Source organism: Carassius carassius, chromosome 8 (genome assembly GCF_963082965.1).
Source record: "Carassius carassius chromosome 8, fCarCar2.1, whole genome shotgun sequence".
NCBI classification, from domain to species: Eukaryota; Metazoa; Chordata; class Actinopteri; order Cypriniformes; family Cyprinidae; genus Carassius; species Carassius carassius.
Window position 1 is genome coordinate 36585897 of NC_081762.1, and position 16687 is coordinate 36602583.

Below are 16687 nucleotides of genomic sequence, written 5' to 3' on the forward strand. Positions count from 1 at the left end.
TACAGACTGGATCTGGTGGCTACTGTGACCTCGGAATAAGGGATTTCTTTAAAAGACTCTTTTATTCATATAAGATTTTCTCCAACTTTTCAGATGGAGGCATGAGAAAGAGATTGCCTTGATTGGGCTTGTGGTTATTGGTGGACCGAGTGGACTTTTGTGAGTTTTACTGCTCCCTTTTGGAGTGGGGGGGGGGGGGGGGGGCTGACGAAACGCATGTGGGCAGGCGTCGTCACCCTTGATGACCCTTGGCGAGCGTAGTGGTTTACCAGAGGCAGCGCACAGGCCGGAGTGGTCATAGACACAGCTCGAGTTTCTCTTCATTGTCGCATAAATCTTTCGCCTTTTATTAAAGATTTCCGTGGAGGGGAACTTTTGCGAGTGACCTGTATTTTTGGGTGCTCTGCTCACAGCAGAGCTACATCGAAATGTCAAGAGCAGAATCAATTTGGCCGTCCGCCAACATGCTGCAGGAGGGCGTGCCACTGGTCTTCGTCTGTATTTGCACTCTCTGCGTTTGCGCTGTCAGCACTTAATGTTTATTTAGCTGGCATGGGAAGGCAGCACTTTCTTGTACGTGACGGGATGCAAACTCTGGAAGGCTCTCTTTAGTGACGGGTCCAAACAAAGATCTCATCAGCTCCTCTAGCCCTATCGGCGACTCGTGCACTTCGAGCCTTCTTAGCGACGGCGCAAGTGGCTGACTGCTGACTGCGTTGGTGGTATAGTGGTGAGCATAGCTGCCTTCCAAGCAGTTGACCCGGGTTCGATTCCCGGCCAACGCATGTCCTTTGGCTCGGGCTGATGTCGAAGCAGAACTCCTTCTGTGACCTGTGGCTCCTCCCAAAACTTTTGGATGGATCTTTCGGAAGCCGAAGAGAGCTAGCTCTCCCCGTCGGGGAATCGAACCCCGGTCTTCCGCGTGACAGGCTGAGATACTGTCCACTATACTAACGAGGAGCTGCGCATGCTGCCGTTTCTCCCCCAACCGACGCTACTGCACCGACATAACTGAACAATGCATGGCTTTTTCTGACGCTGACACAGCCCTAGCACCGTCAAATTCCGGATGGACCCATCATTAGCTAAAGTCGCATAACATTTGGAACACTACCCGTTGCAGGGGTCATTGTTTGGAATCTTTTTTTTTTTTAAATTGCGCTTTAAACAAAAAGCATTGTGTCAATGCAACTGAACAACATTAATTAGGAACACAGTGCGTCAATAAAGCAAAATGACAGTTAAAGGCATTTCGTCATTGAAATCGGTGATGTCATCATTCAGCTAAGTTCAGTTTAAATAGTATCTGTGCAATAATTTGCAATCAAGTCAACGATATCGCTGTACATGAAGTGTCCCCAGCTATGCCTGCCAGAGGCGACAGAGGCAAGGAACCAAAACTCGATCGGTGAAAAAATGGAGAAAAAACCTGGTGAGAAACCAGGCTCAGTCGGGGAGACAGTTCTCCTCTGGTCAGAAGAAACCAGCAAATCAGCTCCAGGCTGCAGAAAAGTCAGACTGTGCAGAAGAATCATCTGTTTCCTGTGGTCTTGTCCTGGTGGTCGTCTGAGACAAGGTCTTTACAGGGGATCTGTATCTGGGGCTCATCTAGTTGTCCCGGTCTCCGCTGTGTTTCAGGGCCATAGAGGTCCTTTCTAGGTGTTGATCAACCATCTTGTCTGGATACTGACTGGATCCGGGTGACTGAAGCGGCCCACTGATCTGGATACAGACTGGATCTGGTGGCTACTGTGACCTCGGAATAAGGGATTTCTTTAAAAGACTCTTTTATTCATATAAGATTTTCTCCAACTTTTCAGATGGAGGCATGAGAAAGAGATTGCCTTGATTGGGCTTGTGGTTATTGGTGGACCGAGTGGACTTTTGTGAGTTTTACTGCTCCCTTTTGGAGTGGGGGGGGGGGGGGGGGGGCTGACGAAACGCATGTGGGCAGGCGTCGTCACCCTTGATGACCCTTGGCGAGCGTAGTGGTTTACCAGAGGCAGCGCACAGGCCGGAGTGGTCATAGACACAGCTCGAGTTTCTCTTCATTGTCGCATAAATCTTTCGCCTTTTACTAAAGATTTCCGTGGAGGGGAACTTTTGCGAGTGACCTGTATTTTTGGGTGCTCTGCTCACAGCAGAGCTACATCGAAATGTCAAGAGCAGAATCAATTTGGCCGTCCGCCAACACGCTGCAGGAGGGCGTGCCACTGGTCTTCGTCTGTATTTGCACTCTCTGCGTTTGCGCTGTCAGCACTTAATGTTTATTTAGCTGGCATGGGAAGGCAGCACTTTCTTGTACGTGACGGGATGCAAACTCTGGAAGGCTCTCTTTAGTGACGGGTCCAAACAAAGATCTCATCAGCTCCTCTAGCCCTATCGGCGACTCGTGCACTTCGAGCCTTCTTAGCGACGGCGCAAGTGGCTGACTGTTGACTGTGTTGGTGGTATAGTGGTGAGCATAGCTGCCTTCCAAGCAGTTGACCCGGGTTCGATTCCCGGCCAACGCATGTCCTTTGGCTCGGGCTGATGTCGAAGCAGAACTCCTTCTGTGACCTGTGGCTCCTCCCAAAACTTTTGGATGGATCATTCGGAAGCCGTAAGAGCTAGCTCTCCCCGTCGGGGAATCGAACCCCGGTCTTCCGCGTGACAGGCGGAGATACTGTCCACTATACTAACGAGGAGCTGCGCATGCTGCCGTTTCTCCCCCAACCGACGCTACTGCACCGACATAACTGAACAATGCATGGCTTTTTCTGACGCTGACACAGCCCTAGCACCGTCAAATTCCGGATGGACCCATCATTAGCTAAAGTCGCATAACATTTGGAACACTACCCGTTGCAGGGGTCATTGTTTGGAATCTTTTTTTTTTTTAAATTGCGCTTTAAACAAAAAGCATTGTGTCAATGCAACTGAACAACATTAATTAGGAACACAGTGCGTCAATAAAGCAAAATGACAGTTAAAGGCATTTCGTCATTGAAATCGGTGATGTCATCATTCAGCTAAGTTCAGTTTAAATAGTATCTGTGCAATAATTTGCAATCAAGTCAACGATATCGCTGTACATGAAGTGTCCCCAGCTATGCCTGCCAGAGGCGACAGAAGCAAGGAACCAAAACTCGATCGGTGAAAAAATGGAGAAAAAACCCGGTGAGAAACCAGGCTCAGTCGGGGAGACAGTTCTCCTCTGGTCAGAAGAAACCAGCAAATCAGCTCCAGGCTGCAGAAAAGTCAGACTGTGCAGAAGAATCATCTGTTTCCTGTCGTCTTGTCCTGGTGGTCGTCTGAGACAAGGTCTTTACAGGGGATCTGTATCTGGGGCTCATCTAGTTGTCCCGGTCTCCGCTGTGTTTCAGGGCCATAGAGGTCCTTTCTAGGTGTTGATCAACCATCTTGTCTGGATGCTGACTGGATCCGGGTGACTGAAGCGGCCCACTGATCTGGATACAGACTGGATCTGGTGGCTACGTTGACCTCGGAATAAGGGATTTCTTTAAAAGACTCTTTTATTCATATAAGATTTTCTCCAACTTTTCAGATGGAGGCATGAGAAAGAGATTGCCTTGATTGGGCTTGTGGTTATTGGTGGACCGAGTGGACTTTTGTGAGTTTTATTTCTCCCTTTTGGAGTGGGGGGGGCTGACGAAACGCATGTGGGCAGGCGTCGTCACCCTTGATGACCCTTGGCGAGCGTAGTGGTTTACCAGAGGCATCGCACAGGCCGGAGTGGTCATAGACACAGCTCGAGTTTCTCTTCATTGTCGCATAAATCTTTCGCCTTTTACTAAAGATTTCCGTGGAGGGGAACTTTTGCGAGTGACCTGTATTTTTGGGTGCTCTGCTCACAGCAGAGCTACATCGAAATGTCAAGAGCAGAATCAATTTGGCTGTCCGCCAACAAGCTGCAGGAGGGCGTGCCACTGGTCTTCGTCTGTATTTGCACTCTCTGCGTTTGCGCTGTCAGCACTTAATGTTTATTTAGCTGGCATGGGAAGGCAGCACTTTCTTGTACATGACGGGATGCAAACTCTGGAAGGCTCTCTTTAGTGACGGGTCCAAACAAAGATCTCATCAGCTCCTCTAGCCCTATCGGCGACTCGTGCACTTCGAGCCTTCTTAGCGACGGCGCAAGTGGCTGACTGCTGACTGCGTTGGTGGTATAGTGGTGAGCATAGCTGCCTTCCAAGCAGTTGACCCGGGTTCGATTCCCGGCCAACGCATGTCCTTTGGCTCGGGCTGATGTCGAAGCAGAACTCCTTCTGTGACCTGTGGCTCCTCCCAAAACTTTTGGATGGATCATTCGGAAGCCGAAAAGAGCTAGCTCTCCCCGTCTTCCGCGTGACAGGCGGAGATACTGTCCACTATACTAACGAGGAGCTGCGCATGCTGCCGTTTCTCCCCCAACCGACGCTACTGCACCGACATAACTGAACAATGCATGGCTTTTTCTGACGCTGACACAGCCCTAGCACCGTACCTTGATTGCAATAATTTGCAATCAAGTCAACGATATCGCTGTACATGAAGTGTCCCCAGCTATGCCTGCCAGAGGCGACAGAGGCAAGGAACCAAAACTCGATCGGTGAAAAAATGGAGAAAAAACCCGGTGAGAAACCAGGCTCAGTCGGGGAGACAGTTCTCCTCTGGTCAGAAGAAACCAGCAAATCAGCTCCAGGCTGCAGAAAAGTCAGACTGTGCAGAAGAATCATCTGTTTCCTGTCGTCTTGTCCTGGTGGTCGTCTGAGACAAGGTCTTTACAGGGGATCTGTATCTGGGGCTCATCTAGTTGTCCCGGTCTCCGCTGTGTTTCAGGGCCATAGAGGTCCTTTCTAGGTGTTGATCAACCATCTTGTCTGGATACTGACTGGATCCGGGTGACTGAAGCGGCCCACTGATCTGGATACAGACTGGATCTGGTGGCTACGGTGACCTTGGAATAAGGGATTTCTATAAAAGACTCTTTTATTCATATAAGATTTTATCCAACTTTTCAGATGGAGGCATTAGAAAGAGATTGCCTTGATTGGGCTTGTGGTTATTGGTGGACCGAGTGGACTTTTGTGAGTTTTACTTCTCCCTTTTGGAGTGGGGGGGGGGGGGGGGGCTGACGAAACGCATGTGGGCAGGCGTCGTCACCCTTGATGACCCTTGGCGAGCGTAGTGGTTTACCAGAGGCATCGCACAGGCTCGAGTTTCTCTTCATTGTCGCATAAATCTTTCGCCTTTTACTAAAGATTTCCATGGAGGGGAACTTTTGCGAGTGACCTGTATTTTTGGGTGCTCTGCTCACAGCAGAGCTACATCGAAATGTCAAGAGCAGAATCAATTTGGCCGTCCGCCAACACGCTGCAGGAGGGCGTGCCACTGGTCTTCGTCTGTATTTGCACTCTCTGCGTTTGCGCTGTCAGCACTTAATGTTTATTTAGCTGGCATGGGAAGGCAGCACTTTCTTGTACGTGACGGGATGCAAACTCTGGAAGGCTCTCTTTAGTGACGGGTCCAAACAAAGATCTCATCAGCTCCTCTAGCCCTATCGGCGACTCGTGCACTTCGAGCCTTCTTAGCGACGGCGCAAGTGGCTGACTGCTGACTGCGTTGGTGGTATAGTGGTGAGCATAGCTGCCTTCCAAACAGTTGACCCGGGTTCGATTCCCGGCCAACGCATGTCCTTTGGCTCGGGCTGATGTCGAAGCAGAACTCCTTCTGTGACCTGTGGCTCCTCCCAAAACTTTTGGATGGATCATTCGGAAGACGAAGAGAGCTAGCTCTCCCCGTCTTCCGCGTGACAGGCGGAGATACTGTCCACTATACTAACGAGGAGCTGCGCATGCTGCCGTTTCTCCCCCAACCGACGCTACTGCACCGACATAACTGAACAATGCATGGCTTTTTCTGACGCTGACACAGCCCTAGCACCGTCAAATTCCGGATGGACCCATCATTAGCTAAAGTCGCATAACATTTGGAACACTACCCGTTGCAGGGGTCATTGTTTGGACTCTTTTTTTTTTTTAAATTGCGCTTTAAACAAAAAGGATTGTGTCAATGCACCTGAACAACATTAATTAGGAACACAGTGCGTCAATAAAGCAAAATGAGAGTTAAAGGCATTTCGTCATTGAAATCGGTGATGTCATCATTCAGCTAAGTTCAGTTTAAATAGTATCTGTGCAATAATTTGCAATCAAGTCAACGTTATCGCTGTACATGAAGTGTCCCCAGCTATGCCTGCCAGAGGCGACAGAGGCAAGGAACCAAAACTCGATCGGTGAAAAAATGGAGAAAAAACCCGGTGAGAAACCAGTCTCAGTCGGGGAGACAGTTCTCCTCTGGTCAGAAGAAACCAGCAAATCAGCTCCAGGCTGCAAAAAAGTCAGACTGTGCAGAAGAATCATCTGTTTCCTGTGGTCTTGTCCTGGTGGTCGTCTGAGACAAGGTCTTTACAGGGGATCTGTATCTGGGGCTCATCTAGTTGTCCCGGTCTCCGCTGTGTTTCAGGGCCATAGAGGTCCTTTCTAGGTGTTGATCAACCATCTTGTCTGGATACTGACTGGATCCGGGTGACTGAAGCGGCCCACTGATCTGGATACAGACTGGATCTGGTGGCTACGGTGACCTCGGAATAAGGGATTTCTTTAAAAGACTCTTTTATTCATATAAGATTTTCTCCAACTTTTCAGATGGAGGCATGAGAAAGAGATTGCCTTAATTGGGCTTGTGGTTATTGGTGGACCGAGTGGACTTTTGTGAGTTTTACTGCTCCCTTTTGGAGTGGGGGGGGGGGTGGCTGACGAAACGCATGTGGGCAGGCGTCGTCACCCTTGATGACCCTTGGCGAGCGTAGTGGTTTACCAGAGGCAGCGCACAGGCCGGAGTGGTCATAGACACAGCTCGAGTTTCTCTTCATTGTCGCATAAATCTTTCGCCTTTTACTAAAGATTTCCGTGGAGGGGAACTTTTGCGAGTGACCTGTATTTTTGGGTGCTCTGCTCACAGTAGAGCTACATCGAAATGTCAAGAGCAGAATCAATTTGGCCGTCCGCCAACACGCTGCAGGAGGGCGTGCCACTGGTCTTCGTCTGTATTTGCACTCTCTGCGTTTGCGCTGTCAGCACTTAATGTTTATTTAGCTGGCATGGGAAGGCAGCACTTTCTTGTACGTGACGGGATGCAAACTCTGGAAGGCTCTCTTTAGTGACGGGTCCAAACAAAGATCTCATCAGCTCCTCTAGCCCTATCGGCGACTCGTGCACTTCGAGCCTTCTTAACGACAACGCAAGTGGCTGACTGCTGACTGCGTTGGTGGTATAGTGGTGAGCATAGCTGCCTTCCAAGCAGTTGACCCGGGTTCGATTCCCGGCCAATGCAAGTCCTTTGGCTCGGGCTGATGTCGAAGCAGAACTCCTTCTGTGACCTGTGGCTCCTCCCAAAACTTTTGGATGGATCATTCGGAAGCCGAAAAGAGCTAGCTCTCCCCGTCGGGGAATCGAACCCCGGTCTTCCGCGTGACAGGCGGAGATACTGTCCACTATACTAACGAGGAGCTGCGCATGCTGCCGTTTCTCCCCCAACCGACGCTAATGCACCGACATAACTGAACAATGCATGGCTTTTTCTGACGCTGACACAGCCCTAGCACCGTCAAATTCCGGATGGACCCATCATTAGCTAAAGTCGCATAACATTTGGAACACTACCCGTTGCAGGGGTCATTGTTTGGAATCTTTTTTTTTTTTAAATTGCGCTTTAAACAAAAAGCATTGTGTCAATGCAACTGAACAACATTAATTAGGAACACAGTGCGTCAATAAAGCAAAATGACAGTTAAAGGCATTTCGTCATTGAAATCGGTGATGTCATCATTCAGCTAAGTTCAGTTTAAATAGTATCTGTGCAATAATTTGCAATCAAGTCAACGATATCGCTGTACATGAAGTGTCCCCAGCTATGCCTGCCAGAGGCGACAGAGGCAAGGAACCAAAACTCGATCGGTGAAAAAATGGAGAAAAAACCTGGTGAGAAACCAGGCTCAGTCGGGGAGACAGTTCTCCTCTGGTCAGAAGAAACCAGCAAATCAGCTCCAGGCTGCAGAAAAGTCAGACTGTGCAGAAGAATCATCTGTTTCCTGTGGTCTTGTCCTGGTGGTCGTCTGAGACAAGGTCTTTACAGGGGATCTGTATCTGGGGCTCATCTAGTTGTCCCGGTCTCCGCTGTGTTTCAGGGCCATAGAGGTCCTTTCTAGGTGTTGATCAACCATCTTGTCTGGATACTGACTGGATCCGGGTGACTGAAGCGGCCCACTGATCTGGATACAGACTGGATCTGGTGGCTACTGTGACCTCGGAATAAGGGATTTCTTTAAAAGACTCTTTTATTCATATAAGATTTTCTCCAACTTTTCAGATGGAGGCATGAGAAAGAGATTGCCTTGATTGGGCTTGTGGTTATTGGTGGACCGAGTGGACTTTTGTGAGTTTTACTGCTCCCTTTTGGAGTGGGGGGGGGGGGGGGGGGGCTGACGAAACGCATGTGGGCAGGCGTCGTCACCCTTGATGACCCTTGGCGAGCGTAGTGGTTTACCAGAGGCAGCGCACAGGCCGGAGTGGTCATAGACACAGCTCGAGTTTCTCTTCATTGTCGCATAAATCTTTCGCCTTTTACTAAAGATTTCCGTGGAGGGGAACTTTTGCGAGTGACCTGTATTTTTGGGTGCTCTGCTCACAGCAGAGCTACATCGAAATGTCAAGAGCAGAATCAATTTGGCCGTCCGCCAACACGCTGCAGGAGGGCGTGCCACTGGTCTTCGTCTGTATTTGCACTCTCTGCGTTTGCGCTGTCAGCACTTAATGTTTATTTAGCTGGCATGGGAAGGCAGCACTTTCTTGTACGTGACGGGATGCAAACTCTGGAAGGCTCTCTTTAGTGACGGGTCCAAACAAAGATCTCATCAGCTCCTCTAGCCCTATCGGCGACTCGTGCACTTCGAGCCTTCTTAGCGACGGCGCAAGTGGCTGACTGTTGACTGTGTTGGTGGTATAGTGGTGAGCATAGCTGCCTTCCAAGCAGTTGACCCGGGTTCGATTCCCGGCCAACGCATGTCCTTTGGCTCGGGCTGATGTCGAAGCAGAACTCCTTCTGTGACCTGTGGCTCCTCCCAAAACTTTTGGATGGATCATTCGGAAGCCGTAAGAGCTAGCTCTCCCCGTCGGGGAATCGAACCCCGGTCTTCCGCGTGACAGGCGGAGATACTGTCCACTATACTAACGAGGAGCTGCGCATGCTGCCGTTTCTCCCCCAACCGACGCTACTGCACCGACATAACTGAACAATGCATGGCTTTTTCTGACGCTGACACAGCCCTAGCACCGTCAAATTCCGGATGGACCCATCATTAGCTAAAGTCGCATAACATTTGGAACACTACCCGTTGCAGGGGTCATTGTTTGGAATCTTTTTTTTTTTTAAATTGCGCTTTAAACAAAAAGCATTGTGTCAATGCAACTGAACAACATTAATTAGGAACACAGTGCGTCAATAAAGCAAAATGACAGTTAAAGGCATTTCGTCATTGAAATCGGTGATGTCATCATTCAGCTAAGTTCAGTTTAAATAGTATCTGTGCAATAATTTGCAATCAAGTCAACGATATCGCTGTACATGAAGTGTCCCCAGCTATGCCTGCCAGAGGCGACAGAAGCAAGGAACCAAAACTCGATCGGTGAAAAAATGGAGAAAAAACCCGGTGAGAAACCAGGCTCAGTCGGGGAGACAGTTCTCCTCTGGTCAGAAGAAACCAGCAAATCAGCTCCAGGCTGCAGAAAAGTCAGACTGTGCAGAAGAATCATCTGTTTCCTGTCGTCTTGTCCTGGTGGTCGTCTGAGACAAGGTCTTTACAGGGGATCTGTATCTGGGGCTCATCTAGTTGTCCCGGTCTCCGCTGTGTTTCAGGGCCATAGAGGTCCTTTCTAGGTGTTGATCAACCATCTTGTCTGGATGCTGACTGGATCCGGGTGACTGAAGCGGCCCACTGATCTGGATACAGACTGGATCTGGTGGCTACGTTGACCTCGGAATAAGGGATTTCTTTAAAAGACTCTTTTATTCATATAAGATTTTCTCCAACTTTTCAGATGGAGGCATGAGAAAGAGATTGCCTTGATTGGGCTTGTGGTTATTGGTGGACCGAGTGGACTTTTGTGAGTTTTATTTCTCCCTTTTGGAGTGGGGGGGGCTGACGAAACGCATGTGGGCAGGCGTCGTCACCCTTGATGACCCTTGGCGAGCGTAGTGGTTTACCAGAGGCATCGCACAGGCCGGAGTGGTCATAGACACAGCTCGAGTTTCTCTTCATTGTCGCATAAATCTTTCGCCTTTTACTAAAGATTTCCGTGGAGGGGAACTTTTGCGAGTGACCTGTATTTTTGGGTGCTCTGCTCACAGCAGAGCTACATCGAAATGTCAAGAGCAGAATCAATTTGGCTGTCCGCCAACAAGCTGCAGGAGGGCGTGCCACTGGTCTTCGTCTGTATTTGCACTCTCTGCGTTTGCGCTGTCAGCACTTAATGTTTATTTAGCTGGCATGGGAAGGCAGCACTTTCTTGTACATGACGGGATGCAAACTCTGGAAGGCTCTCTTTAGTGACGGGTCCAAACAAAGATCTCATCAGCTCCTCTAGCCCTATCGGCGACTCGTGCACTTCGAGCCTTCTTAGCGACGGCGCAAGTGGCTGACTGCTGACTGCGTTGGTGGTATAGTGGTGAGCATAGCTGCCTTCCAAGCAGTTGACCCGGGTTCGATTCCCGGCCAACGCATGTCCTTTGGCTCGGGCTGATGTCGAAGCAGAACTCCTTCTGTGACCTGTGGCTCCTCCCAAAACTTTTGGATGGATCATTCGGAAGCCGAAAAGAGCTAGCTCTCCCCGTCTTCCGCGTGACAGGCGGAGATACTGTCCACTATACTAACGAGGAGCTGCGCATGCTGCCGTTTCTCCCCCAACCGACGCTACTGCACCGACATAACTGAACAATGCATGGCTTTTTCTGACGCTGACACAGCCCTAGCACCGTACCTTGATTGCAATAATTTGCAATCAAGTCAACGATATCGCTGTACATGAAGTGTCCCCAGCTATGCCTGCCAGAGGCGACAGAGGCAAGGAACCAAAACTCGATCGGTGAAAAAATGGAGAAAAAACCCGGTGAGAAACCAGGCTCAGTCGGGGAGACAGTTCTCCTCTGGTCAGAAGAAACCAGCAAATCAGCTCCAGGCTGCAGAAAAGTCAGACTGTGCAGAAGAATCATCTGTTTCCTGTCGTCTTGTCCTGGTGGTCGTCTGAGACAAGGTCTTTACAGGGGATCTGTATCTGGGGCTCATCTAGTTGTCCCGGTCTCCGCTGTGTTTCAGGGCCATAGAGGTCCTTTCTAGGTGTTGATCAACCATCTTGTCTGGATACTGACTGGATCCGGGTGACTGAAGCGGCCCACTGATCTGGATACAGACTGGATCTGGTGGCTACGGTGACCTTGGAATAAGGGATTTCTATAAAAGACTCTTTTATTCATATAAGATTTTATCCAACTTTTCAGATGGAGGCATTAGAAAGAGATTGCCTTGATTGGGCTTGTGGTTATTGGTGGACCGAGTGGACTTTTGTGAGTTTTACTTCTCCCTTTTGGAGTGGGGGGGGGGGGGGGGGGCTGACGAAACGCATGTGGGCAGGCGTCGTCACCCTTGATGACCCTTGGCGAGCGTAGTGGTTTACCAGAGGCATCGCACAGGCTCGAGTTTCTCTTCATTGTCGCATAAATCTTTCGCCTTTTACTAAAGATTTCCATGGAGGGGAACTTTTGCGAGTGACCTGTATTTTTGGGTGCTCTGCTCACAGCAGAGCTACATCGAAATGTCAAGAGCAGAATCAATTTGGCCGTCCGCCAACACGCTGCAGGAGGGCGTGCCACTGGTCTTCGTCTGTATTTGCACTCTCTGCGTTTGCGCTGTCAGCACTTAATGTTTATTTAGCTGGCATGGGAAGGCAGCACTTTCTTGTACGTGACGGGATGCAAACTCTGGAAGGCTCTCTTTAGTGACGGGTCCAAACAAAGATCTCATCAGCTCCTCTAGCCCTATCGGCGACTCGTGCACTTCGAGCCTTCTTAGCGACGGCGCAAGTGGCTGACTGCTGACTGCGTTGGTGGTATAGTGGTGAGCATAGCTGCCTTCCAAACAGTTGACCCGGGTTCGATTCCCGGCCAACGCATGTCCTTTGGCTCGGGCTGATGTCGAAGCAGAACTCCTTCTGTGACCTGTGGCTCCTCCCAAAACTTTTGGATGGATCATTCGGAAGACGAAGAGAGCTAGCTCTCCCCGTCTTCCGCGTGACAGGCGGAGATACTGTCCACTATACTAACGAGGAGCTGCGCATGCTGCCGTTTCTCCCCCAACCGACGCTACTGCACCGACATAACTGAACAATGCATGGCTTTTTCTGACGCTGACACAGCCCTAGCACCGTCAAATTCCGGATGGACCCATCATTAGCTAAAGTCGCATAACATTTGGAACACTACCCGTTGCAGGGGTCATTGTTTGGACTCTTTTTTTTTTTTAAATTGCGCTTTAAACAAAAAGGATTGTGTCAATGCACCTGAACAACATTAATTAGGAACACAGTGCGTCAATAAAGCAAAATGAGAGTTAAAGGCATTTCGTCATTGAAATCGGTGATGTCATCATTCAGCTAAGTTCAGTTTAAATAGTATCTGTGCAATAATTTGCAATCAAGTCAACGTTATCGCTGTACATGAAGTGTCCCCAGCTATGCCTGCCAGAGGCGACAGAGGCAAGGAACCAAAACTCGATCGGTGAAAAAATGGAGAAAAAACCCGGTGAGAAACCAGTCTCAGTCGGGGAGACAGTTCTCCTCTGGTCAGAAGAAACCAGCAAATCAGCTCCAGGCTGCAAAAAAGTCAGACTGTGCAGAAGAATCATCTGTTTCCTGTGGTCTTGTCCTGGTGGTCGTCTGAGACAAGGTCTTTACAGGGGATCTGTATCTGGGGCTCATCTAGTTGTCCCGGTCTCCGCTGTGTTTCAGGGCCATAGAGGTCCTTTCTAGGTGTTGATCAACCATCTTGTCTGGATACTGACTGGATCCGGGTGACTGAAGCGGCCCACTGATCTGGATACAGACTGGATCTGGTGGCTACGGTGACCTCGGAATAAGGGATTTCTTTAAAAGACTCTTTTATTCATATAAGATTTTCTCCAACTTTTCAGATGGAGGCATGAGAAAGAGATTGCCTTAATTGGGCTTGTGGTTATTGGTGGACCGAGTGGACTTTTGTGAGTTTTACTGCTCCCTTTTGGAGTGGGGGGGGGGGTGGCTGACGAAACGCATGTGGGCAGGCGTCGTCACCCTTGATGACCCTTGGCGAGCGTAGTGGTTTACCAGAGGCAGCGCACAGGCCGGAGTGGTCATAGACACAGCTCGAGTTTCTCTTCATTGTCGCATAAATCTTTCGCCTTTTACTAAAGATTTCCGTGGAGGGGAACTTTTGCGAGTGACCTGTATTTTTGGGTGCTCTGCTCACAGTAGAGCTACATCGAAATGTCAAGAGCAGAATCAATTTGGCCGTCCGCCAACACGCTGCAGGAGGGCGTGCCACTGGTCTTCGTCTGTATTTGCACTCTCTGCGTTTGCGCTGTCAGCACTTAATGTTTATTTAGCTGGCATGGGAAGGCAGCACTTTCTTGTACGTGACGGGATGCAAACTCTGGAAGGCTCTCTTTAGTGACGGGTCCAAACAAAGATCTCATCAGCTCCTCTAGCCCTATCGGCGACTCGTGCACTTCGAGCCTTCTTAACGACAACGCAAGTGGCTGACTGCTGACTGCGTTGGTGGTATAGTGGTGAGCATAGCTGCCTTCCAAGCAGTTGACCCGGGTTCGATTCCCGGCCAATGCAAGTCCTTTGGCTCGGGCTGATGTCGAAGCAGAACTCCTTCTGTGACCTGTGGCTCCTCCCAAAACTTTTGGATGGATCATTCGGAAGCCGAAAAGAGCTAGCTCTCCCCGTCGGGGAATCGAACCCCGGTCTTCCGCGTGACAGGCGGAGATACTGTCCACTATACTAACGAGGAGCTGCGCATGCTGCCGTTTCTCCCCCAACCGACGCTAATGCACCGACATAACTGAACAATGCATGGCTTTTTCTGACGCTGACACAGCCCTAGCACCGTCAAATTCCGGGTGGACCCATCATTAGCTAAAGTCGCATAACATTTGGAACACTACCCGTTGCAGGGGTCATTGTTTGGACTCTTTTTTTTCTTTTTTTTTTTTTTTTTAAATTGCGCTTTAAACAAAAAGGATTGTGTCAATGCAACTGAACAACATTAATTAGGAACACAGTGCGTCAATAAAGCAAAATGACAGTTAAAGGCATTTCGTCATTGAAATCGGTGATGTCATCATTCAGCTAAGTTCAGTTTAAATAGTATCTGTGCAATAATTTGCAATCAAGTCAACGATATCGCTGTACATGAAGTGTCCCCAGCTATGCCTGCCAGAGGCGACAGAGGCAAGGAACCAAAACTCGATCGGTGAAAAAATGGAGAAAAAACCCGGTGAGAAACCAGGCTCAGTCGGGGAGACAGTTCTCCTCTGGTCAGAAGAAACCAGCAAATCAGCTCCAGGCTGCAGAAAAGTCAGACTGTGCAGAAGAATCATCTGTTTCCTGTGGTCTTGTCCTGGTGGTCGTCTGAGACAAGGTCTTTACAGGGGATCTGTATCTGGGGCTCATCTAGTTGTCCCGGTCTCCGCTGTGTTTCAGGGCCATAGAGGTCCTTTCTAGGTGTTGATCAACCATCTTGTCTGGATACTGACTGGATCCGGGTGACTGAAGCGGCCCACTGATCTGGATACAGACTGGATCTGGTGGCTACGGTGACCTCGGAATAAGGGATTTCTTTAAAAGACTCTTTTATTCATATAAGATTTTCTCCAACTTTTCAGATGGAGGCATGAGAAAGAGATTGCCTTGATTGGGCTTGTGGTTATTGGTGGACCGAGTGGACTTTTGTGAGTTTTACTTCTCCCTTTTGGAGTGGGGGTGGGGGGGGCTGACGAAACGCATGTGGGCAGGCGTCGTCACCCTTGATGACCCTTGGCGAGCGTAGTGGTTTACCAGAGGCATCGCACAGGCCGGAGTGGTCGTAGACACAGCTCGAGTTTCTCTTCATTGTCGCATAAATCTTTCGCCTTTTACTAAAGATTTCCATGGAGGGGAACTTTTGCGAGTGACCTGTATTTTTGGGTGCTCTGCTCACAGCAGAGCTACATCGAAATGTCAAGAGCAGAATCAATTTGGCCGTCCGCCAACACGCTGCAGGAGGGCGTGCCACTGGTCTTCGTCTGTATTTGCACTCTCTGCGTTTGCGCTGTCAGCACTTAATGTTTATTTAGCTGGCATGGGAAGGCAGCACTTTCTTGTACGTGACGGGATGCAAACTCTGGAAGGCTCTCTTTAGTGACGGGTCCAAACAAAGATCTCATCAGCTCCTCTAGCCCTATCGGCGACTCGTGCACTTCGAGCCTTCTTAGCGACGGCGCAAGTGGCTGACTGCTGACTGCGTTGGTGGTATAGTGGTGAGCATAGCTGCCTTCCAAGCAGTTGACCCGGGTTCGATTCCCGGCCAACGCATGTCCTTTGGCTCGGGCTGATGTCGAAGCAGAACTCCTTCTGTGACCTGTGGCTCCTCCCAAAACTTTTGGATGGATCATTCGGAAGCCGAAAAGAGCTAGCTCTCCCCATCGGGGAATCGAACCCCGGTCTTCCGCGTGACAGGCGGAGATACTGTCCACTATACTAATGAGGAGCTGCGCATGCTGCCGTTTCTCCCCCAACCGACGCTACTGCACCGACATAACTGAACAATGCATGGCTTTTTCTGACGCTGACACAGCCCTAGCACCGTCAAATTCCGGATGGACCCATCATTAGCTAAAGTCGCATAACATTTGGAACACTACCCGTTGCAGGGGTCATTGTTTGGACTCTTTTTTTTTTTTTTTTTTTTTAAATTGCGCTTTAAACAAAAAGGATTGTGTCAATGCAACTGAACAACATTAATTAGGAACACAGTGCGTCAATAAAGCAAAATGACAGTTAAAGGCATTTCGTCATTGAAATCGGTGATGTCATCATTCAGCTAAGTTCAGTTTAAATAGTATCTGTGCAATAATTTGCAATCAAGTCAACGATATCGCTGTACATGAAGTGTCCCCAGCTATGACTGCCAGAGGCGACAGAGGCAAGGAACCAAAACTCGATCGGTGAAAAAATGGAGAAAAAACCCGGTGAGAAACCAGGCTCAGTCGGGGAGACAGTTCTCCTCTAGTCAGAAGAAATTAGCAAATCAGCTCCAGGCTGCAGAAAAGTCAGACTGTGCAGAAGAATCATCTGTTTCCTGTGGTCTTGTCCTGGTGGTCGTCTGAGACAAGGTCTTTACAGGGGATCTGTATCTGGGGCTCATCTAGTTGTCCCGGTCTCCACTGTGTTTCAGGGCCATAGAGGTCCTTTCTAGGTGTTGATCAACCATCTTGTCTGGATACTGACTGGATCCGGGTGACTGAAGCGGCCCACTGATCTGGATACAGACTGGATCTGGTGGCTACGTTGAC

The 16687-nt window shown here is 49.5% G+C and overlaps 21 non-coding genes across 21 annotated transcripts; 16 read left to right on the forward strand and 5 right to left on the reverse strand.

Annotated features, from left to right (window-relative positions):
• The first annotated feature begins 305 nt into the window (after positions 1-305).
• On the forward strand, positions 306-420 carry LOC132146021 (U5 spliceosomal RNA). The gene has a single exon (XR_009434773.1). It is a non-coding gene; the product is annotated as a U5 spliceosomal RNA (small nuclear RNA).
• Positions 421-713: 293 nt separating this feature from the next.
• On the forward strand, positions 714-785 carry trnag-ucc (transfer RNA glycine (anticodon UCC)). The gene has a single exon. It is a non-coding gene; the product is annotated as a tRNA-Gly (tRNA).
• Positions 786-2033: 1248 nt separating this feature from the next.
• On the forward strand, positions 2034-2148 carry LOC132145851 (U5 spliceosomal RNA). Its single transcript, XR_009434613.1, has one exon. It is a non-coding gene; the product is annotated as a U5 spliceosomal RNA (small nuclear RNA).
• Positions 2149-2615: 467 nt separating this feature from the next.
• On the reverse strand, positions 2616-2687 carry trnad-guc (transfer RNA aspartic acid (anticodon GUC)). The gene has a single exon. It is a non-coding gene; the product is annotated as a tRNA-Asp (tRNA).
• Positions 2688-3749: 1062 nt separating this feature from the next.
• On the forward strand, positions 3750-3864 carry LOC132145852 (U5 spliceosomal RNA). The gene has a single exon (XR_009434614.1). It is a non-coding gene; the product is annotated as a U5 spliceosomal RNA (small nuclear RNA).
• Positions 3865-4157: 293 nt separating this feature from the next.
• trnag-ucc (transfer RNA glycine (anticodon UCC)) lies at positions 4158-4229 on the forward strand. Its single transcript has one exon. It is a non-coding gene; the product is annotated as a tRNA-Gly (tRNA).
• Positions 4230-5192: 963 nt separating this feature from the next.
• LOC132145946 (U5 spliceosomal RNA) lies at positions 5193-5308 on the forward strand. Its single transcript, XR_009434705.1, has one exon. It is a non-coding gene; the product is annotated as a U5 spliceosomal RNA (small nuclear RNA).
• A 1589-nt stretch (positions 5309-6897) lies between these two features.
• On the forward strand, positions 6898-7012 carry LOC132145888 (U5 spliceosomal RNA). Its single transcript, XR_009434648.1, has one exon. It is a non-coding gene; the product is annotated as a U5 spliceosomal RNA (small nuclear RNA).
• A 293-nt stretch (positions 7013-7305) lies between these two features.
• Positions 7306-7377, forward strand: trnag-ucc (transfer RNA glycine (anticodon UCC)). The gene has a single exon. It is a non-coding gene; the product is annotated as a tRNA-Gly (tRNA).
• A 103-nt stretch (positions 7378-7480) lies between these two features.
• Positions 7481-7552, reverse strand: trnad-guc (transfer RNA aspartic acid (anticodon GUC)). Its single transcript has one exon. It is a non-coding gene; the product is annotated as a tRNA-Asp (tRNA).
• Positions 7553-8625: 1073 nt separating this feature from the next.
• Positions 8626-8740, forward strand: LOC132145853 (U5 spliceosomal RNA). The gene has a single exon (XR_009434615.1). It is a non-coding gene; the product is annotated as a U5 spliceosomal RNA (small nuclear RNA).
• Positions 8741-9207: 467 nt separating this feature from the next.
• trnad-guc (transfer RNA aspartic acid (anticodon GUC)) lies at positions 9208-9279 on the reverse strand. The gene has a single exon. It is a non-coding gene; the product is annotated as a tRNA-Asp (tRNA).
• A 1062-nt stretch (positions 9280-10341) lies between these two features.
• On the forward strand, positions 10342-10456 carry LOC132145854 (U5 spliceosomal RNA). Its single transcript, XR_009434616.1, has one exon. It is a non-coding gene; the product is annotated as a U5 spliceosomal RNA (small nuclear RNA).
• Positions 10457-10749: 293 nt separating this feature from the next.
• trnag-ucc (transfer RNA glycine (anticodon UCC)) lies at positions 10750-10821 on the forward strand. The gene has a single exon. It is a non-coding gene; the product is annotated as a tRNA-Gly (tRNA).
• A 964-nt stretch (positions 10822-11785) lies between these two features.
• LOC132145947 (U5 spliceosomal RNA) lies at positions 11786-11901 on the forward strand. Its single transcript, XR_009434706.1, has one exon. It is a non-coding gene; the product is annotated as a U5 spliceosomal RNA (small nuclear RNA).
• A 1589-nt stretch (positions 11902-13490) lies between these two features.
• On the forward strand, positions 13491-13605 carry LOC132145889 (U5 spliceosomal RNA). Its single transcript, XR_009434649.1, has one exon. It is a non-coding gene; the product is annotated as a U5 spliceosomal RNA (small nuclear RNA).
• A 293-nt stretch (positions 13606-13898) lies between these two features.
• On the forward strand, positions 13899-13970 carry trnag-ucc (transfer RNA glycine (anticodon UCC)). The gene has a single exon. It is a non-coding gene; the product is annotated as a tRNA-Gly (tRNA).
• A 103-nt stretch (positions 13971-14073) lies between these two features.
• On the reverse strand, positions 14074-14145 carry trnad-guc (transfer RNA aspartic acid (anticodon GUC)). Its single transcript has one exon. It is a non-coding gene; the product is annotated as a tRNA-Asp (tRNA).
• Positions 14146-15227: 1082 nt separating this feature from the next.
• Positions 15228-15342, forward strand: LOC132145988 (U5 spliceosomal RNA). Its single transcript, XR_009434745.1, has one exon. It is a non-coding gene; the product is annotated as a U5 spliceosomal RNA (small nuclear RNA).
• A 293-nt stretch (positions 15343-15635) lies between these two features.
• On the forward strand, positions 15636-15707 carry trnag-ucc (transfer RNA glycine (anticodon UCC)). The gene has a single exon. It is a non-coding gene; the product is annotated as a tRNA-Gly (tRNA).
• A 103-nt stretch (positions 15708-15810) lies between these two features.
• On the reverse strand, positions 15811-15882 carry trnad-guc (transfer RNA aspartic acid (anticodon GUC)). Its single transcript has one exon. It is a non-coding gene; the product is annotated as a tRNA-Asp (tRNA).
• Positions 15883-16687: the final 805 nt, after the last annotated feature.